A 24,173-nucleotide genomic window follows, 5' to 3' on the forward strand; every position below is an offset into this window, starting at 1 on the left:
CGTATGGCAAGCCGTTTTAGCATTTAAACCTTGTTGAGACTATCCATAAATATATTTAGAGATATCTCTAATTATATTTTGACTTGTCATAATTATAATTCAGATTGGAAATATCTGCAAATATATTATGACTGACTAGTCATATTCCTCCATTGACTTTCATTGAAAAATATTTGCAGATATCTCTAAATAAACAAACAAACAAACTTTGTGTCTTTTTTGTGGCTGGCAGATGATAATAGCAAGGCTGCATCTTTTAGTATTATATAGAATACTTTTGTTCTGCCAGATCTCCCGGGCAGGGTTTTATTTAGATTTATTTAGCTTTTTTTTGGAATTCTGTCCATTGGAAAAAAGTTCTTTCAGAAGAAGAACAGTTTTTTGAAGTATTATTTGTTTTTATTCTGTCTATTCAGTGTCCTTAAACAAGAACGGTGGTGGTGGGGTTCATAATATTCACAATGGTATTTTATTAGTTGTTGGTTTAACCATGGATGAGATAATGGCTTCCATGTTATTTTCTTTTCAATGACATTTCTTATCACATGTTCAAAAACAACAGCCAATATTGCATATCTATAATTTATATAATGGGTATAATTAAACAATACTTTCACTATAACGTAAATTAGAAGTGTAATAGAAAAAATATATATTTCTGCGCCATTTTGAATTTTACTCGAATACAAATACAAATACAAATACAAATACTTTTCCCCCTCAACAAATACAAATACCGGCTGCTCCGCACATCCCTAATATATGTATATATATATATATATATGTATATATATATATATATATGTATATATATATATATATATATATATATATATATATATATATGTATATATATGTATATATATATATATATATATATATATATATATATATATGTATATATATATATATATATATATATATATATATATATATATATATATATATATATATATATATATAAGAAGCGGGACCAAGGGACTCTTAAAAAAAATAAAGTTCTTTCCAACATAGGAGCATATATATCCATTCTGTGGCCAAGCTTTTATTAACTGTAGATCCATAATAGGACTTGGAGATGCACTCTGGGGAGATAAAAGGGCATGGAAAATAGCAGTGGTGAGAGGCTTCAAGGCAGTGAATGGAGAAAAGCAACTTAATGCAGCTGGGCAGCAGTTCAGACTGCAGAGAGTGGGAAGAGAGTTCTAATTCTCTTGACGGCCACTTTGATGACATATTCATGGGTTTCGCTTCCGTGCAAGTGGTTTAAAGCACACCGTATGGGACTTAAATTTGACTAAATACACCAGAATTCCGCTACTGGGCTCATTTTGCACACAGCTTGTGTAATTACCAGGAGATGTAGGCTTTAACTCATTTACTTCAGCATATATTGCAAATGACTTCAAAGAATGGCCCTTTCCTTTCTAAAGAACTTCTTTTGATGATGTTGAAGGTGTGCTGTTGAATTTGATCAGATTTCAGGTTATTGGAGTTTTTGGTTGATGTATGGTAGTGCAAACTTTATTACAAATTTTGTATTCAATCTAGGCATATATTTAACACATTTTCCATAAGAATAAGATCAACGACACACATATATATATATATATATATATATTCCTTAGCTGCCTATACTGCCTATGCTGAAATACTTAAAAATTTGAATAAATGTGAAACATGCAATCTTCAAAAGTAACTGACTATTTAGCTCCATACAAAAGGGATGTCCCGAGCCAATCTCAGGCAGTGATTTAAGATTTAACAAATCTGTATTTGCCATTTAATTTCACCTTAGCTGTCACACTGGTGTCATAAGCAGAGATTGCAACTTTTCTCTAAGGTCATACACAAAACACTAGAGTGTCATTGTAATTCTGCTATAACTGTCCTTACTGTACAGTATGATTTCTTTGCTTTGTCTCTGTGAAAATATGAATTCACTGAGCTGTGTTGATAGGGTTTAAATCACAGCTAGTTAATGGCTTATGAAAAACTATGACAAAAACAAGTATTGAATCAGAAATCAATGACAGAAAAAAAAATTGGGGATTTATTTTTTTGCCAAAAAATAAGTAAGCATATCTGACATCATAGCAGTTCTGCATCGTAAAAGGACAAATTACATAATTCTGCAATTGCAAAACAAATAGAACTCTTGACTATATGAAAACTATATGAAATACCTCAACTTTTTTTTAACCTTCTGTATGAAAGGTCAAACAGTGTGCTGTCAAACCTACACTACTTTTTTTCATTCATTTCTTGAGTCTAAATGAACCGAAAATTAGCACTTTTAACTTCTCCCTCAACCTCCCGCTGGCCTGCAGTTACACGCACGCATGCACACACACACACACGTGAATGCTGCTCTCATTGGCTAAAGGCGATCACCGATGTTATATTCATCCAATACCCATTTTACACAGCATGATTTGAATCGCCAACAGCTCCAGATATTTAGCATGCCAAATATCTCAAAAGCATCAGCGACACATCGGCAATTCTCTTAGATTGCATCTTTGATAGTTGCAATTTGCCTGTGATTTCAAGCATTTGTCGGTGATTTCTCAAAACCTGTCTCCTATTCAAAATCAGGACTAAAATCATGCAGTCTGAACTCAGCATAAGGGTGTCCCTGAGGCGGAAAAATCTCTGAGGTAACGGGTTTCATTAAGATCGTTGCAACAAACTTCTTATCTGTCACCCTTACTCAAGTGCCTTTTTTCTAAACGGTTCACTGTGGTTTCTGGCAACATACGGCAACGGCCTCCACAGTTGCTATAACTACGTAAACAGATCACAATGAACCACGAATTCTTGCCTTACAACAGCTCTGCAGTAATATTGCATATCATCTGTGCTGCTTTCTTTCCGTTAAGCGAGTCGAGACATTCCCTTATCGAGCCGATCTCAACATTATGTTTGGAGGACCTACGTATAACACTGGGCTGGGATCATGTACACACTGTTGAAGCTGCGCTGCAACTGTGATATCATATGGAATCACTCCTGCACAGACGTGCTAACTTATCAAGAATAGTTATAAATAATAGTTTCCCAAGTCATTCAATAATCATTGCTGCAAGTCCATAATGTTTATCTGTTAGTTGAAATACTACAACACCTTAAAATGTTTAAAATAAAAACTAAAATTCTAATTTGCCTGCTGTTTTTTTATTCACAACTGTGAAAGAATACCTTGTGTATATTTAGACCTAATATTGAGTTGATCTAAATAATAAGCTTTGCTGGTGCTGCTTCTATGGTACATTTACATCAAAACAAATATTAATTTGATGAACTTACTAATTGCTTTTTTGGGGGGTGGGGGGGGGGGTCTGTCATGTTGTACAACGCAAGTAGGCTACTTAGAATTATTTAACAACTTCGTCACTGGCAACGCAAACAAACTGGAAACTTACTTTTGGCTTATTTGTGTTGATTACAAGTGTCGTGACAGGTGCAGGTGTCGATTGTAAATGACATCGTTTGCACAGGAAGCACGGGTGCCTGAGCGTGCAAGCCTGAGAGTGCAAGCCTGAAGATGCAAGTTCAACTCTGCAGCCAGACACTTCTCGATTTGTCACCAAAAATCATTCTGCTTGCTGAAACAGAAAAAAATATGGCCAAATTGAGACTCAACCCCCCCCCCCCCCTCCCTCCCAATATTTATTGTTTATGTAGTGACCAAATAAAGGGCTATGAAAAAAGTAAACATTTGCTACATTAAAACTGATGAATATATAATAATTCTAAAAACAATTAACATCTATATTTAACATCTATATACCGCAGTATCTGAAGCAATATGCAGCTAAAATAAGATTGGATACATCAGGAGTGAAACTAGCCATGACTGGAGCTATTAAATGTCAAGATTGGTGCAGAAAAAAAAAAGCTAGTCAAAGCCAGTGCCTCTCATGCTAAAAGAATGTATGAAAGAAGAAAACAGAAACAAGCATACAAATCTAGTGCAGAAAGTTCAGAACGCTAGCTATACAACTGGCTGAAGAGAAAAATCCTTATTTAAAGGCCTGAACATTGAAGTCTGTTTAAATAGCAAGAGCTTTGAAATATAGTCCAGGTATATGCCTTGACATAAGTGCATATAGAATCCGATAAATTAGCCAACACAAAGCCAATGCGTTCCTTCAAGATAGTGCTATTTAGTGCTTGATCTTGTGAAATCTGTCTGTTCAATTCAAAGAAGTCATTCTGTTGTTTATTCTATATAAATTCAATGGGTGGCAGCCACTGCGCCCTTGCTCCATTTGTTAACATTTAATGTGGTGTTTTCCATTCGCGTTCTCGCTCTTCAATTTATTCTCAATCTGCTCATGTTTGTTTCTCTGTCTCTTTCTTACACAAATGCACAAGTCTCTGAAGACCTGGTATCATAGTTTCTATAATGGGAAAGCACGGCCGATGGTTAAATCGATCCATCATGACTGATATCGATCTCCAGAATATGACTTTTTCCTTTTAGGATGCTTACTTTAAACTAAACGCCATTCTGATATACTCACGGCAAAATGCTTAAAAGGAAGGAACATGCACACGTGATTTACGCCATGCTGAGCGTAATGTTTAGATGGATATTTAAATATGTGTTGTACTCAATCCTCTCAATAATAAAAACATAGAAAAGACACAGCAAGACAGCATCTGATTATAGCTAGATGAATATGTTTGCACAAGCTCTGCAATTCACTAGCATCATGTCAGCTAAAGGGGTTATTAAATGACACATTATGATGTATGTGAAGACAGTTTGATTGTAAAGTATTATTGAGATATGCGAGCATAAATTAATCCATTTTCTTTGCATGATAAATGGATTCTCAAAGTCTTTTTTTTTTCCAGTGTCAAAGGTCTGGGATATTTAGATATAACAAAGCTTGTTTTTTAATTAACATGCACATACGATATGGGGAGGGAGAGAGAGAGGGAGAGAGAGAGAGAGAGAGAGAGAGAGAGAGAGAGAGAGAGAGAGAGAGAGAGAGAGAGAGAGAGAATAATAATACTCTAGCAGTTGTAAATCAATTCTAAAAAGTTCCGAATGAAATCTGGATTTAAATTAGATTGTTATGATGCAGGTCTACATGGGCGCAAGCTAGAAACAGAAAAAAAAAAAAAAAAAATATCACATGTGATCAATATAATGAGTACACCCTACTAATAAAATGAACATTTTATCCATTTGTTAATATAGGTAAAACAGCAAGTTTCATAAATATTTGGACAGCGACACTGAAGGAATCGAACAAGATGTGCTTTAACTGCAGACGGTCAGCTTTAATGTGAGGGTATTTACATCCAAATCAGGTACATGGTGTAGGAATTACAACCGTTTGCATATGTGCCTCCCACTAGTTAAGGGTCCAAAATTAAATAAAGGACAAACATCTATTAAGAAATATTTTGATATGCTAGTTTGCCTCACTTATTAATTGGTTGGTTGTTGAATGACTTTTCAATTAGACCATTGTGATCCATCTATAACAGCCTCATTAAACTGATATTTTACATAAAGTGGATGATTGAAATCATGTCCAGCTGAATATTGTTTTATTGTCATTCCCAAATATCAAATATTCTGTCACAGAGCAAATTAATAAGAACTAAATGTGAATATGATACTACTGATTGTTAATTACAGTGGTAAATAGAATAGAGTTCAAACATGCTATCTGTATCATATTTCAATATGGGTACAGGTAGGGCTGCACGATTGTGCATGGCTAAAATGGGAATCACGATTTATTTATTTTTTTCCTTAAAATTAAAGATCATGATTTTCTCGCGATTTTCTAGATGTAAAATAAAGGTTAATATTAGTAGGCTATTATTATTGTTAATTCTCAAACATATGGTAAAACAACACTAATAATATTAGGCCTATGCATAGCTCTACTGTTGCTTATAATGCTAAATTTTGTACAGTCATTATGGTCGACTTGAATAAACTTACAATATGTCCTGGTTGAGTCAGCAAAATGATAACATCAGAATACAACTATTCATAATTATAAAGTTGAATTATGGTGTTTGTGATATATGCTAACATTCTTAGACCATTTTTTTCAATGGTAAAGTGAGACATTTGTCATTATCAAATTGCCTCTTGTTATATTTATTCATAACAATATGTAGGCTAGAGTATTTATACTGACACAGTAAACATTTATTTTCATGCACAACACTGTGTTCGCTATGAAAGAAAAAAACATGTCAAATGCTTGTCGTAATCATAACCGTAAAATGCGTTCACTTTCAATTCCGAGTGCGGCTCATGGCTGCAGTCACTGAGGAAAAAAAAAAAAAAAAAAAACACACACACATGCAAATCATTCTTTCAGGTCGGCTCTTAAACTATCGCTCTGTGCAACAAACTGAACGTTATTAACAACTTTATTACTTGTTATTTCGTTTTCGGAAGTAAACGAACAGCTCGCGGTCAGCTCAGGTGTGATTTTGCGGCCACGAATACATCATTACGTTTAGACAGAAATTACGTTTATGGCTGAATTATAAATTATAAATACAGTATGTGCCACTTTTAACGGCATTTGGAGGTGTCCATGTTGGTGTGCAGACTTGTGCGGCCGCCGTTTAAGCTTCTCTACTGACCTTGAAAATATAATTGGCTGAATCGTAAAAAAGCTGAATTAAGATCGTGTGAAGGTCGAATCGAGATAGTGATCTTTTTTTCAATTAATCGTGCAGCCCCAGGTATTCATTTTACACTTACTGTAAACTTTGTCCCCTTTTGGGCCGATTTGATCTGCAGCGTAATAGATTTACAACATAGGCCTATCACAGCAAAAACATTACACAACATTAACAGTACTAAAAACAGCGGCTACATAAAAATATGTTCTGTTGGTCCTTGCCAAAGGGACCCTATACAGAGATCCTGAGGGAAGGGTTTATATATTTAAAAAAATAATAATAATAATTAAAAAAAAGGTTGAGATATGTCATATGTAATCCAATGAGCTTTCTTTAACAACTGTATTTCATTAATTCATTGTCAGATCCAATTCAATATATATAAATTTTAAATATTATTATTATTATCATCATCATCATCATCATCATCATCACCATCATCATACTGAAGCCACCAAAATATACAAACTTCATGCAACAAACCATTTATAGGGGAAAGCCCCCTGCGGGCATTTCCTTACCACAGTATACAAACAACTCAACTTATTTTACTTCGACTTTTATGTCCACATATGAGTGTTTATGGAAATGTTTGGCTGGCAGCACTAAAACATTCTGTCCACGGCCTCTTAGAAGGGTTTATGTCAGAATGTCATCTTATTAGCCAAGGTAATTGGATTTCTGAGCTGCCCCCTGCTCATGGTTGCGCTCTCTTGTTATGCAGTCCAGTAGCCTCTCCATTCCCTCAGCCAGTCTCAGCTGCTCGTTCATTTGTTTATCAGCAGATGGCTTGTTTACATTACGGCTTTGATGACTATGTACATCCATCCCTCATTTCATTAATCGTTTGGACCGTCCTTCGGTATTTGCCAGGGTTTAAAAATACTTAGCATCATAAAACTATTTTCGCCTGTTACCTAATTCATTGTTTATACAGGCGGCGTCGTTCACAGTACACTGAATTACATGCTCTCATTAATGCTACAGCGACTAATTAAAAGAAATTCAGATTTTTCTGTTTTTATAATGAGCTGTAATTAAGCATTTAACATGCCGAACTTTTCGAAGGCTCCAGTGCAGCTAAAGCCTATTGAAATGCCACTCCAAAACTCAATTGTTATTCATACCAAGTGTATTCTGTAAATCCTTCAACTGAGACAGGGGGCATTGCAAGTTAGGGTGAAACATGGAGGATGTTTAGACATTTGGGATTGATAGATGCTTGCTAAAAATGGACAAAATCCACTAATTATATATAGTAATAAAATGCCAAAGAAGGTGCTGAAGGCATTTTTGAAAAACATGCGGAGAGAAAAAGATTGACATTCATCACAGACTGCCTCTGCTTTCCAGTTTTGTTAGTCATTTAAGTGTAGGAGAACCACAGAAAATTGTTGCGTTACTCATTCACAATGGATCAAAACTGCGGCTTTCAATATGTGGCTTTGTGTTTGAAAATGTTTGGATGACGTTAGAAAGGGACAATTTGTCGGCCCTTCAGTGTGAAATGCAGCAGAAGCTTATATTTATGCTGTTCTATACATCTCTCATACTTCTGTTTTGTTTACCATAAAAGAAAAAGATGTTCTGTAGAAAGTCTGAACAATTTTTGACCATAACAATAAACATTGATGAGGTCCAAACCAATCTTTAGATTTTTTTGTAGCTTAAAGAATGTTTGAAATCAAAAGTTTATAATGTTTACTTTGCCAGCACACACGGTTATTCTATTTAATTTACTGTTATTCAAGTTCATCCACTGAAACAATCCAAATCTAATCATTTGCTTCCATGTTTGGAGTGGTGGTCCTTCTTTGTTGACAGCTTTAGCAACAATATTCTTAACAACGGCCCTCTTACATTAGTTTTCTATGATGTAATGATGCTGAAAATGAAAGCTACACCCCCACATACTCTGTTTTAGTAGGAAGTGAATCCATAGACTGAAATAAAAGACTCAGCAATTTCTGGTTCACACAGACTTTTAACACTATGACAGAACTTTTAGTTGAACTAGTCCAAGAAAGTAAAATGATGCCATCTACAATTTCTAACATATACTCCAAGCAGTAACACTACGTTTAACATGGAGGAGAAATTTATTTGCGTAATTGTGTACAAAATGTAATAGTGTCTGATGTAGATGTGATTTATTAGAAACACAGAAAAGGCAGTGCAAAGACTGTTTTCCACAACTTGAAAATATACAACATAACATCTTCCTTTTTGGCACTTAAATATAGTAACTGACTATTTGTTAAGGCTAAAGAGCACAATTATAAAGTAAAAATAAATCACTATAGAAAATTTTGCCCGATATCAATAACTCTTTATATTTGGAAACCAATAACTGTTACTGTATATTGGGTGATGCATACAAATTTCACTATTAATATTTCGAAAATGCAAACAAATACAAAAGGACACATGGTTTAGTTTTTAAACCTAACGCATATTTTTTTTTTTTTAAACTGCAGAAAACAATATAAAAAAATAGTGTTTTCAACACATTTTCAGAAGAAAGAACCTCATTAAGGTTTGGAACCATTTGATGGTGAGTAAATATTCACTAATGGGTGAACTATATCTTTAACAAGCATTCAAAGATTTATTGGATTTAAAACAAATGTTTTTATATTGTCAGTTCTTTGCAATTCTTGCAGTTTGACCCTTATCCTTAACAGCAGGAGACTTTTAGAGCTTTAGTTCCTCTGGCCTGCATTTGGAAGAATAATTTGAGGACAGTTGAACTTTAACTATTAAGTGCACAAGACTCGTGCAGTATGTGCTGGGTCAAGAGCAGTCAAGTAAGTTAGTCTGAGGACACATTTCTGTTTTAGGTATTCTGAAAAGGCTTTTCCAGTGGGCAGCCAACCACTTAAAAGCAAATGTTATACAGGATACAGACTCTAGCTTTCAGATGTACAGCAAGGGCACACGAACCAGACTGCAAAGTGCTTTGAATGGTAGAACAGACAAAATTAAGAACAGTATTTCCAGCTAGCCTTAAAAAACCTAAACCTAAAAGAGGATATTCCATCAAAGTACTGTAGATGAAAGATGTAGATAGAAAGCATTTAGATTTTGGTCTTGAGATATGGCCAGCAAAGTATAAAGAATGATTGGTAAATACTGTAGAATATTTTAAATAGATTTTGTACCAATGCATGATATGACTTTGCATTTGCACTGTCACACATTACAAAAATGAATACAATTATTTAGTGTTATCATTTAACATGCAGTAAATGGTTAAACGTTGACCACTTGTTCTCTGGCAGCCAACTCTGCTACTCTCACATGGTCGTCCACTGAAGCAAAGCAGGGCTGTGCCGGGTCAGAAGCTGGATGGGAATCCACATGGGAAAGCTAGGCTGCTGCCAAAAGTGGTGTTAGAGAGGCCAGCAGGAGATGCTCAACCTGAGGTATGTGTGGGTCCTAATGCCCCAGTACAGTGAAGGGGACTCATTTTTCGGATTAGATGCTGAATCAAGGTCTTGACTAGATGTGGTTGTTTAAATTTTTTATATATATTTTTTAAAGTAGGGGTTTAACCCCAGAATCCTCAGCAAATTTGCCCGCTGGCCTCGGTCCATCATGGCCTCCTAACCATCCCTATATCATAATTGGCTTCATCATTTTGTCTCCTCTCCACCAATCAGCTGGTGTGTGTTGGGTGCGGTTTGGTGCAATATGGCTGCCTTACGTCATCTAGGTGGATGCTGCGCTACATACTAGTGGTGGATGAGGAGATTCCCTTGCTAAAGCCAGGGCCGGCGCGTCCAAAGAGCAGCATAGAGCAGTCAGGGCGGTTTCCATGTTTTTATTTTAAACTACATTTGTATACATTAATTTTATTTTGTTTATTATAATAATAAAGACTTGTAGATATAATAATATGATTATACTGCTCCATATAATATTATAAATAATTATTAAACTATTTCACTACTGTTTTAAATAATATTATAAATATTTACTATTTCACTAGGTTTACAATAACATTTTCGTGGTGTGCTGGATGACATTGGTTCATGGCATTACAGAGAAAGCAAGGGCTCGGCCAATATGTTGCTACAAAAAAAAAAGGTAAAATCCCTGACTTAGTCCTCTACAACCAATGCAATTTACCATGCCCTTCAAATTGGGACAACACGTACCCTATACATGAAAGGACATGTGCTGAAAGATTTCCAAAGGAGCAGAGGTCACAAAAATGTTCTCTAAAAAGATGTGGTCAAAATGTAAAGAAGAATTAATATTTAATGGCAAGTCATAAATTCTATATGAGGCGATTGGAGTAAACTGTGCCACTTTTTACTTCAAAATGTCATCTGGGCAAGGAGAAATAGGTGAGAGCTAAAACGACTCCTAATTAGATTCCAAGATATCCACTATAAATTGAAATGAGAAGTGTATCATAAAAATGGGATTTCTGTAAGGTATACGGTGCATGTCAAAGAGCAAGTCTTTGGGGAACTACTGTACAAGAAGTCAATTTCAATGTACAGATTAAATAAAAAATGAACAAATTAAATAAACAAATAAATCAATAATATAATTCTAAAACCTTAAAATTGGAAAGTTTTTTTTAAAATACATTGTTAATGGTGTAATAATGTCTTTTTGTAATTTGTTTTTGTATCTACACTGTAAAAAATGCAGGGTTTCACAATTCATTCATGTGTGTGTGTGTGTGTGTGTGTTTCATACAGTTTACATTTTTTATTGTTTGGATCTTATAAAGCTGCTAACCCGGTTGTTGTTTTGTATGACTGCATCCATTACAATAAATAATTACAATAAACATTTGTACATTTTCCTGAATAAGCTACAACCAAGCTAAATAAGCACTACTGGGTTCTAAATCTAAGACAGAAATAAATTTATGAGATAATAAAACAATTAGTTATTTTATTCAAATATTTATTACACACCGTGCGCAGTAAAATCAGAGTAATATTCTGTAAATAATAATAAACAACAACAAACTAATAATATATTTATTTATTTATTTATTTATTTATTTATTATTGTTGTTGTTGGTTTGTTATTACTGTTATTAATAATAATAATAATAATAATAAATTGCTACCTTTTTCTGGATTCTGTTTCTTTAATTGTTTAAAGTTTTAATGGTTCAATTTAATTGTAGTGATCAGTTTAATTAATTGAAATGTTAAAAAATACTATTTGTTATTATTATTATTATTATTATTATTATTATTGTGGTTTAAAAATCACAAAAACTAGTACCATTTTAAAGTCTTTCATCCAGAAATTGCAACATTTAATGACATTCCACAAATCCGAATTTTGAGATTCTGACTGCATTTTCTGTATAATGGAAATCAGAAAGACCCTATGCACATATCATTTTTGCTTTAGTCCCTAGACAGAAATGCAAGAATTTAGGGTACTTTTGCACCTGTAGATTGCAATTATTGCAGTATACTTTGTGAAATTTATTCATGAAAGTAATTTTGAGAGGATCACGTGCTTATAATTGCTTGCGGCTGGTCCCGCATTGTCCAATTTATGATTCACTAAATCAGACAATTCCTTAGCCACTAAAAATACCCCAAGTTCCATATCACAGGCATCTTTGTTTTGAAGAATCCCCCCTTCCACCCCTACTCCTCCATTCCTAGATAGGTGGCACGGTGGCCCAGTGGTAAGCACTGTTGCTTCACAGCAAGAACGTCACTGGTTCTAGTCCTTACCAAGCCAGCTGATGTTTGTGCGAAGTTCACACAGTCTCCCCGTGCTCACGTGGGTTTCCCCCAGGTTCCTCCCACCATCCAATAACATGCAACTTAAGTTTATTGACTAATCCAAATTGGCACCATAGACATGCACCTAGAAGGTAGTTATATGTAAAGAGCAATCCCTATTTGTTCATTAGCTACTTGAGCAGGGGAATTCGAGATCTACCTGAGCTCAAACTGCCCTCTGGCCCTGCAAATGGTAGGGAGCCCTGGGCTTGAGGATCTTATGAGCTCAGGGCTCTCTCCCGGAACAGCATGCCAAACGAGCTTTACAATCAATCATCAGCTAAGTGTGAACTCTTGAACACAAGGCAAATTTCTAAACGAACCAAAATAATAAAAACACATCACGTATGAGTAAAGTTGCACAGAAAAAAATATCAGATGATATTATCAGCCAATTTTCCTAATAGATAAACAGCTCTCCTTAATATTTTAGCATGCTTTAACTTTCGCATTCGACATGAAACTAACATTTACAGGTACTGTAGGAATGACATCTCCCCATACTCAATTCTTTCTTCATATAGCCATACTATATATGCCTATTACATAACCACAATACACTGTGATGGTTCGTTAGTTTGTTGGATCGTATTACATTATCACTACAATCAATCAAAAAGAGCAAGTTTCAATCGAGCCGAGACCACCTCATTCAGTCAATCTCGGACCGGTTGATTTGACGCGAATCCGAGCGTGACTGCGGGTTTCAGATATGCCAAACGAACTGTGCTAACTGGGCAAACGAGACGGGTTCGGAAACAAACGTCAAGGTGTTAAAGCACCTTGATTTTCTTGGAAAAAGTAACATTGTGCATCAAAAACATTACATTGATTTTAGCAACCAGACTGAACCAACAGAGTAACATTGGTTCAATCATTTGTGCGAGTTTTGGGACGGGACTACTGCTCTGGCCAGTGACAGAAGGCGGAGTTTTTGGAGAAATATTAAACTCCTATGTATGCCACTAGTGTCAAACTTCAATTTTCACACATGATTTGCAATTGCTTAAAAACACCACAAACGCTCAGCAAGATTAATCCCTCTTAGAACAGAATAAAATGTTTTATAATAATACTGAAAAACACTGTGGAATTTCATTTACAATCACAATGCAAGCAGCCATGACAAGCATTAGAGAGAAAGGTCAATAACTGAAAACATAATCCTTAATAAGAAAAGAGTTTGACATTCTACATTAAATGACATGTTAAAATGCTGCAGACTCTCTTGGTCAGAATGAGAAGCTGTGGTTATGTTAATAAAGTAAAACAACCACCTCCAGAATGGAACTGACATGCATGTGACATCTAAATGGGCTGACACAAACATGTTCGAAATAAGGCCAGTAAAGGGTACGACAAAAATGTCAAACTTGATGTGTTGTCAAACTGCAGATCACTGTGCAAAAGGATTGAGAGAGGAGAGGACTTAAGAATAACTAAAGCATCTAAGAAATTCTCAGGTAAGTTCAAAGAATATAATGGGACTAAGGTTGACAATGACTTATTTGAAAAACCTATTAAAATTTGAGGAGTCTGCTTCCCATTATGTTGCAGGACATACACTCAACTATAGCCACTGCTCATTAACACAAATCTAACCACACGGTAGAAATTCAATGCATTTATGTAGCTACATGACCACATACCGTTAGAATGGAGAAAACACTAGGGTTAACAAAGAAACTGTTATCTGAGGGAATCTGCTTTGAGGAAGGAGCTGCTGCAACTACTCGTTACAATTGTGGTGTACAAAACAGTCTACATCTCAAATCAAATCACTTATTGTCACATCATCAGCAGCACGTGTGCCATGATGAGTGAAAAGCTTAGCTTGCTAGGAGCTCGTAACATGGCGGCCATGCTCGGCACCATCTTGATGACGTATCTGTGAACACACAACATGTGAACCCTTGAATCAGTTCAATGGACAACAGAAGACCACACTGTGTGCCATTTCTGTCAGCTAAGAAAAGAAACCCAAAGACAGCATTCACATGGGCTAACAAAACTGGACAGGAGAAGATTGGAAAAAGGTTGCTTATTCTGATGCAACCAACCAGACATTGAATATACACCACAGCCTACCTATGTTTTGTTGCTGACTGTGTCCAATAGAAGATGTTTGTGCAGCTCACAAATCTGCAGCATCTGTGTGATTCTGTCATGTCAATATACACAAAATCTCTGGGGAATGTTGGTAGATTCCGAAGATTGCATTCCGAAAATGCGAGGCACACCTCACCTTTTTGTTAACCAAAAAAAAAGCAATGTGGTGCGCTTTTTATGTAACTTGGCAAGGACTGATTCAGCTGTGTTGGCCATCTTACAGGTCATTTAGTCCTCCAGCAACGTGGTTGAGAAACACCAATTTAAAGAAATCCTGTACTAGAAAGGTGACCTGATGAAGGCCTAATTTCAAAATGGATTGAGGAAGATTTTTTTGTTGTTGTTGTTTGAATCTTTTTGGAAAATAAAAATGTAACAATTTTCATACTCCTATAGAGTATTCTTAAGGGCCAATCACACAGATGAGTTTTTAAGTTCTTAAAACATGAGGTGCACCACAAGTGATGGGTATAATTAAGATTTTAACAGTATTACTATTTTAATTGATACCACTTACTTGTTCGATACTTTAACGGTTCTCTTATGGGTACTTTTTGTAGTGGGTTAAATAATTGTAAAATTTAAAAATAGTTTTTCCCTGTAAAATAAGGTACAATGGTTCGATGAAAAATAAATCTGTTTTTAACCAATTCTTCTGGAGAAAAATCAACATTCTGGCAGAAGTCAGGACCTTTCTTGGTTAACTATGCTCCCTGCAGTTGAAAATACCCTCTTAGAGTTGCAAAATGCAGTTAAATGAGTTTAAAGTTTATGATTTTTCATTAACGCATTCACATTAGGAAGTTAACTATGTTTTGGCTTTTAACTGTGTTTTTAAAACAATGCAATTGCAATGTAAAAATAAGCATTATTTTAAATATAAGTTAAGCATAGTTTATTATTAGGTTTTATAGTAAAAAGAATTTAAGATTTATCAAGGCTACAGCAAAAATTAATTGTAACCGAATGTGTGTTTATTTAACTATTAATATTATACTACTTTATGTGATTGACTGCTGTCATGAGGATGTGGATGATGTAACTTCATCGTTAGTAGCTAGTCAAAAACTATTCATTACTTTTCATTGCAGATAATGCGCTTTTTAAAGATACTTTCACTTTGCCAGATAGCTTGCATTTCTGCTTGTACAAGAAAACAACTTGCTGTGTTTGATGCATCGTGCATTGTCGCTGTCCACTCAGGAAATACAATTTATTTGGTTCACTCCGCAAGCTTATGAGCTGTGTGTGTGCGCGAGTGAATCTTTGTGGCTTCTCTGAATCTCTCCCATTTGGAGCTGAATTGGAAGTTCTAAAAAAAATAAATAAATAAATAAAAAATTTAAAAAAAAAATAAAAAAAGAGCGCACTTCCGCATTGAAGAATAAGGTCAATACTTGACACGCTCGCCGGAAACATAAGCATTTCTCAAGTGAGATTACCAACTGTGCAGATGAATATCAAGTATGGCAAATTAGAAAGGGTTGGCCAGTTAAATTATGTAACTGTAAGTAATGTTTATTCAGTAATAATTCTCCAGTACCGATAGCAGAACCTATAAGGACAGAGCTTATCGATACTTCTGTCTTTTATACTTTAGCACCGATACTGAAAAAGTACAGAGTATCAGTACCCATTCCTATGCACAGCACTGCCTTTTGATTGACTTTAAAAACAGCAGTGTGCTGCACTTTTAATGTTGCTTAGCAACAATTGTATCAATGGTCTTTACTGGAGTGTGTGAGGCACTTTTTTCTGCACAGAGTGGACTTGTTTCAACTTTAAAACAGCTCTGTCAAAATGAAAAGGACAGAAAGTGTTTAAAATTAGTGGTTAAATAATGGCTGTTAGCATCAAACAAAATGCTCTCTGCTAATCGAAAACCCTTATAAACTGGTGCCTCTCAAAGCATAAAAACATGTCTGGTGTGATTGGGGTCATACATTTAAACTTTTTAGTAATACATTTTTGACATTTCTCAAATCAGATTTTGAAACTTTGCAAATGAATGGGATACAAATCTATAAACATATTTATATTCCATCTGAAAGCAAACACATGACTGTCCTCTTTGTGTGACAGGCTTACTACCCAAAAGAGTAATTGCACCTTCAGTCTCAGTATTGTCTAAACCAGCCACAGGCAACACCCAAACAGGAAAAATTGCAGAGATGATGGCATCTCCTGAGTCAGAGGGTTTCAACCGAGCGTCTGTGGGATGTGTTAAACCAACAAGTTCGACCCACGGTGGCTCCACCTTGCTACATACAGTATTCGGAGGATCTACTGCCAATGTCTTGCTACTACGTACCATAGAACAGGGGTCTTGAAGAGTCACAAAATTGTAGTAGAAAGGTGTTCAGGTAACTACCAGTTTTCATTCATTGTTATCTTACTGTCCATTGATGGCTTTGAAAACACTACAAGATGAGGTGCAATAAATCCACTGTTATAGCGAACTGCACCTATATGATTGGCCAGAGAAAAGCCAAATATATTCAACGTAATAATTCATATCTAATTTACAAATGAATCCTTCTTTTAGTCAATAAACCACTTGAGCCAGTTCACAAATGTTGAAGCATATATTGGTATTTGGAACGATGCCATCTAGGATGACATCCAATATTATCTGCAATCTGTCTAAATGTTTAATCAATCTGTTTCACTGCAAATATCAGCAGGTGGAGGTCAAACAAGTCTATGACCATGGCATGGCAGTAACACAGTTCACCACGCCAGCATATTACACCCTACCAAACACAACACCCACACACGAAATGGAAATAAACTTTAAACCATTAATCATTTTGAACAAGCAATTTGCAGAGCACCTGTCTCAAGCAGTACACTATTAGGAACTCCAGGAGTGGAGGACTGTCGGTCTAATGGCTGAGAACAGAGCTTATTTCTACACATATTGGCTAGAACAAGGTAGACTGTACAAACAATTTACTCCTGAATTGAACCTGTGTTCAGCCACCGAGAACTGGCATGAAACGGCGATTTTTCTAGAGGACTGTTCAGTCTGAGTTAAGGGTGGCTTGTAGGCTTGGGCGATATTACGGTATTATGGTATACCGCGGGATCTAAAAATAGCAACGGTGTCAGTTTCAATACCGTTATACCGTCATAAAGTATTAAATATCCTTTATTTAATGCCTAAAAAACGTGTGTGTGGTTGTCATCACGGGACAGTGTGGAGGAGAGAGATAGAGGAAGAGGGAGGGGGAGAGGGTGAGAGGGAGAGGGAGAGAGAGACAGGGTGACGTGACGTGACGAGTCGCGCTTCAAAGTGTCCTGCAGTTTGGCAGTTTAGACTGAACAGAAGGGAGACGTGGTTAATATGAACGAGAGGTCTGCATTAGAGCTGAAGATCTTTGCCCGAACCCGTCGAGACCCGAAAAAATCCAAATCCCTGCATTAAAATCCATCCCTGCAAAGGTGAAGCAAATTATGACGAAGTAGTAAAAAAAGAGAATTTTGACGGCGGTCAAGCCAGTCAGAAAGAGCGGTTATTCCAGCCGCAGGTATTTAGCGGTCGCTCATACACTGCGTATTACGGTAGAGCCCTAAACCGCAAGCTGACAGGTAAAATCAAGAGGCCACTCGCTACCCTGAAACTACGGTCATGGAAAATTAAATGGATGTTCCTGACTGGTATAAGATGAATAAACAATCCTACCTAAAACTTGCAAAATCAGCCAGATCAGAACTCTGCATTTCGGCCTGTAGCAGTAGCAGTGAAACGGTGTTCAGTGCTGCTGGACGCACATGAGCGCAAGACTGCGCTAAAGCCAGTGGATTTAATAACGTTCCTCCACAAACACACGTAGCCTAATCTTGGTGAGTAAAGAGTTTTAAATTATAAATAAATATTAATTAAACCATATAATCATAATGTAGACAGAGTATACAGACTAATGGTGGCATTATTCTTTTAATATTCAGCTTCAATTTAGTTACTGTCAAAATACCCGTCATCATTTAGAGTTTATTTGATTTGTTAAGCAAGATTTCTTTTCATTGGTGTGTTGGCCAATTTAAAGGCTAAGTGCATGTAGACCTATAGAGTGCTGAGATGTTACGATGTTACAGAGGACTTATTTTATTTCTTTGTTCCTTCAAGTGGGATATAGTCTACGCTTGTTACGAATAAATGCTGTTAAAACATATAAATGACTCATTCTTGAAAAAATGCATTAGAGCTGTAAGGGCTCGGCCTTTATAAAGCTGTCAATCAAAATGTACGTGTCGGACTCGGGACCTATCTGGTATAATTTTTATGGCCCGATTACAGCTCTCTGCATTCCCGCGGGAGCCGGCCAGATTTCTTACGGTGTGGGAGTAAATTTCTGAATAAATCGCGGGAGAGATGTGTGTGTGTTTGTGTAAGACAGAGAAAGTCTCTCTCTCTCTCTCTCTCTCTCTCTCTCTCTCTCTCTCTCTCTCTCTCTCTCTCTCTCTCTCTCTCTCTCTCTCTCTCTCTCTCTCTCTCTCTCTCTCTCTCTCTCTGCCTAAGGTCGCATAGAAGGTATTCAGTTTCTGAATGGTTTAGGCTCAAGCCAACAGTTTGGTGACGCTGTCTGAGCCTTACGTCATAATTTTTTTTATTACGCCGGTAATACCGGATACCGAGGTAAAATATGGAGGCGGTTTGACGGTCTCAAAATTTGGACACCGCCCAAGCCTAGTGGCTTGGCTTGGTTTTGCGACGTCTTATCAGGTTAATGATTTGAACTAATGTCTGTCTGTCATACAGTAAAGAAGAGTAGGTACAGTAGTTGGTCTGTTGCTGGGTAAGGTTGTAAGTTACTTCCTGCTCTTGTTACTATAGCAATGCCAAAAACCAATCATGACTAAAAGCTGTTGCACAAGGCCCCCCAAAAATACAACATTTTTTAAACACTCCAAAGTCAGCAAGCCATCCTTTGTATTCAGGTCGAAAAGGAAAAGGGTTTTTCCAGTAACACAGCAATAGAAGTATAACACGGTTTTAAACTGTTTTTTCGGCTCATATTTATTTTACTTGATTTTGATGTGATGTAATGCAATGTAACAATAGATTATGTACCAAACAGGGCTGCATGATACTGGAAAAAAACATTGTAATATTAACCTTTTCGTCGATTTACTTTGTGATATATGATTAAAACTTCACAGGCTAACTTTAATAACTCTATTTGAAAGAATTTAAAGAATTCATAATTGTCTTTTGATTGGGATTTTGTAGGAGAGTTCATCTGCATAAAATATACAAAATGACTAAAAAAAAACTAATTAAAGCATGGATGAAAACAACAGCAGAATGACAGAAATCAAGTAAAAAGAACTTTATGGTTTTTGATGGCGTATTGAGGTACAGAAATTCAATAATCAAATGTAAAACAACTCTGCATGGATTCTTCATTGTATAAATAAACACATCCATTCTTTAAGTGGCAGACTTCATCACTTCCAGTGCCCAAATAGTTTAAGTCCACTAGAAATTCTAGTCACAGGCCTTGAAAGCACATCAAAAATCTGTCACACCATTGTATTAAACTTCGCAATCATATCATGTGCTCATGTCTCCTGGTTAATTATAATTCCAACTTGATATTGCAGATCCTGCAATGCGTCTATTGCACAATCGCACAATGCAATATCGATGCTGAAATAGAATATTGTGCAGGCCATAATACCAAAACATAAATGTCAGGCATATTTTAAAGAAACATTTGATGACAAATAAAAAAATAATAATTGAATCCTTATTTCCACTAGATTCTTGCCCTTTTGTCAACAAGTGAAATTTTAATTATTCAAAATTTAGCCAGATCACTTAATTCCTGAAATCCATTTCAAAGTACACAGTGTCATTTTTACATACTTTATCTGTTTTGTTGAATGACAACAGCCACATTTCAATCCACCTACTTTTATGCGCATTTTGCACATGCGTATAAAAAAAAATAGTAATAAAATAAGATTAACAAGATTGCTAAAACGATAAATTGTTTATCACTATCGCAATGTGTTTGCGGAATGGTCACGGTGCAAAATTTGATTGTTTATAAAAGATTAAAAGATGAAGATATTAATAAATATAATTTTATATTATTGTATAAAATAACTTCTAGAATGATAACCATGTTATTTTACTTTTGATTGTTCACTATTTGTACTTGAATGCTGTTTGGACTCCCCAAAGAATTATAAAGTACTGCTTATTTAACATTTATTTTTGCTCTGTAATATTTATACATGCTTGTAATTTTTATTTTATGCAGATGCATAGAAAAAGACTATCATCCCATTCAATCTAATTTAATGAAATTTTATTCAAATCATCTAGTGAAAATAATCGCGACATATAAAATCGCAGCAAAACAAAATATTGAAATGTCATATTTTTCCAATATCGTGCAACCCCGTACATACACACACAAACTTTAGTAAATTTAATTGGAGTCAGACATCAAAATGATCAATTTACAGCAGGGGTGTGTGTATATATATATATATATATATTTATTTATTTATTTATTTTTTTTCAAATGATGTTTGACAGATTCAAGAATTTTTAACAGCATTTCCTATAGTATATTTTCGCTCGGCGAAATAGTTATTTGTTTTATTTTGGCTAGAAAAAAAGCAGATTTAAATATTTTGAAACCTATTTTAAAGGTTATTATTAGCCCTCTTAAGCAATATATTGTTTGATTGTCTACAGAAGAAACTACTGTTATACAATGACTTGCCTAATTACCCTAATTAGTCTTTTTAATCACACTTTGAATCTAAATGCTTGTATTTTGACAAATATTATGTACTATCATCAAGCCAAAGATAATGAGTTGTCAAAAGTATTATGTTTAGAAATGGGTTAAAAAAAAATCTACTTTGCATTAAACAGAAATTTGGGGGAAAAGTGTTGCTAATAATTCAAACGGGCTAATAATTCTGAATTCAACTGCATGCAGTAATTTTCCTCCCTGTAAATAAGGAAAGGGAAATAAATACAATACAATAAAAATATGAAACAAACTGTGCTTTAAGCATCTTTCCTGTAATAAAAAAAATAAACTTCAGCTACAAAGGTCCTTCAGTCAAGAGCAGTGAGGGATTTTCTCCTGTTGTTGTTTGATTAATAATAAAAACAGGCGGCAGCAGGAATAGCCTATTGCGTGCTGTCACTTTAATGGTTTCTCTTTCACGTGTCTTTTGATTCTCAACTTGAGGGTTAACATGAATAATCACTAAACAACACATTTTGATGCATATTTGACCATTAAAGCGCTCACATTAAGATGACATTAGAAGTGTGTGCCCTGCTCGTCTCTCAGTGTGTGAATGAGACCGAATGCTGCGGCATGCGGTCTCATTCGCGCTTTAAAAACATTATTCGAACCATGAATGATGCATATCCCGCGCTGCAAAAGTTACATTACAGCACATGCTTTTAGTCCTTTTCATGTGAAACTGAGCTTTGCAAAGCAACAAATGTGTACAACTGGAAAGGGGGCGGTATATGATGGAATAATCGTTTTATCTCGATTAATGGTTTTTCATAATCGTTAAAAGCCAAAATCAAAATCAAGACGAATTTAATTAACTGCACAGCCCTAATAAGAAGCCTAGTAAAAGCTTTATTAGCTAGCCCATGTGTCTGATTGGGATTGGAACTAAACTTTGCAGGACACCGGCCCTCCAGGACCGAGTTTGGGCAGCCCTGATTTACAATGATAAACAAGATAACTGACATGTTTTCTTCAACTGATTTTAGCCAAGATTATCATATTAACACCATAAAACAAATCCATGATCTTTTCAGCAAAGTAAAACTGTGTGTCCCTTAGAACAGCCAGCTGGAATGGAAAATTCTAACCGCAGTGCTTTACTAACTCAATGACTAGAGACACCTGATGGAAATGTATCCAACTGGGGAAAGCATGCACCCCATGCAGGCAGCATATTTTAAGCGTTAAAGAAATTCTTCACCCAAAAATGCTAATTCAAAAATAATTTACTCAACCACATGCTGTTCCAAACCCAGTATTATTTTTATCTACAAAACCCACGAGATCTCGTTTAACACATTCACTTTCTGCAGCTTTCCTATACAATAAAAGTGATCGTAATTTTAAATGCCAAGCTCATAACAACCTGCGTTGCATACAAATCTCGTTTTTGGGTTTCATTGAGTGAAAATAACAGTATGTGGAGTGGCTTTAGAATCGTGATTTCTAAATTAAGCATTTTTATTTACAAGAAACCTGATTGTTGCTTATGAATCAAACTCAAATGGCCAGCCTTTATATCTCACTTTTGCTGAAAAGAAAATAAATAAATGAAGCATTGGAATAAATGGTGGATTTGTTTTTCCAATGTGCAGAAAATTGCAATAATCCACAAAAGAATACACAACGGTAATGCTGTATTCAATAGAATACACCCACCAGAAAACACTTGAATAAAACAACAACGAATGACTTCTTTACTGAATAGCTTACTACTGTATTTAAAAGAAATTAGAAGTAAAACTGTATATACAAAAAACAAACCACATAAACAGGAAAATGTCCAACTATAAGTCAGTGATGGCTTCTCTCTTTATAAATTGATGTTTTATCCAGATTTAATGCACCTGTTGTTCCAATCTAGGTGATGCTACACTCAGTTACTTTGCAACAATAATTCTTTAATGACTCAACCACCTAATATTCACATGTATACAGCATAGTCATAATTTCAGAAGTGAGGGGGACAGGGTGAGAAATTCAATAGTCAGAGTGATGCTCAAGATGCAAACACCTTCCATGTTTTTCTTTGACTTCATAAATTGCATTTTGCATGGTATATACGGGTATATGCGTTTAGGCTGTATAAATATGGTCTGTATTATCAGTTTAACCAATTAATCTCATGTGCCCATGCCACTGTACATTGTGCTCAGAGAAGCAACATTTATTTCTCACTAGTGATGGACAAAAGCGACGTAGGTAACTTCCGTTTTTTTTTTTTTTAAATGTACGTACCATGATCAAAAACTGTGCTTTTTGTAAAACATGCATATATATACACACAACATGTAAAATACGGTGCATGACAATTGAAATCAAGTTAGCCATGTTCTATTAAAATAACAAAGGCTTACAAGCACACTTTCTTCATACAAACACGTTTTTACAAAAAATATCTAACCTAAGGAAAATACACTTGGACATCACAACGAGCTAAATAAATTACCAACATGAAACTTCTTTTTAAACTACTACGATGGCTCATAGCCTAGCACTTTACTATTGTTTGTGGTAGCTATACACAAAATCTAGTTTGTGACTGCTATTTCATTAATAATCATCAGAATCATTTATATCCTTTCAGTATAGGTTTATGTTTAGTGCATAAAACAAAAGCTTTAGTTCATACTCATGGTGTTATTTTGATCATCACCATGGCACACACATTAAGCATAGTATTTTTTTTATAAATAAACTTAGCCTGTCTATCTTTTTTGAATATTGCCCTAGGGTTCATTTTGTTTAATAAAACATTTACATGAATTAATGTTGCATGTCATTTTGACTTTGTTGATAAAGCTTGAATCTGAGATTAAAGAAAATGAATGGA

At 35.3% G+C, this 24,173-nt stretch overlaps 1 protein-coding gene across 6 annotated transcripts in view; it reads right to left on the minus strand.

Annotated features, from left to right (window-relative positions):
• The window catches only part of ikzf2 (IKAROS family zinc finger 2), a 397,036-nt gene that overhangs the window by 372,295 nt on the left and 568 nt on the right, over positions 1–24,173 (minus strand). The window lies entirely within an intron of this gene.

This window comes from Danio rerio, chromosome 9, assembly GCF_052040795.2.
Source record: "Danio rerio strain M-AB ecotype USA chromosome 9, GRCz13ab, whole genome shotgun sequence".
In the NCBI taxonomy this organism is placed as follows: domain Eukaryota; kingdom Metazoa; phylum Chordata; class Actinopteri; order Cypriniformes; family Danionidae; genus Danio; species Danio rerio.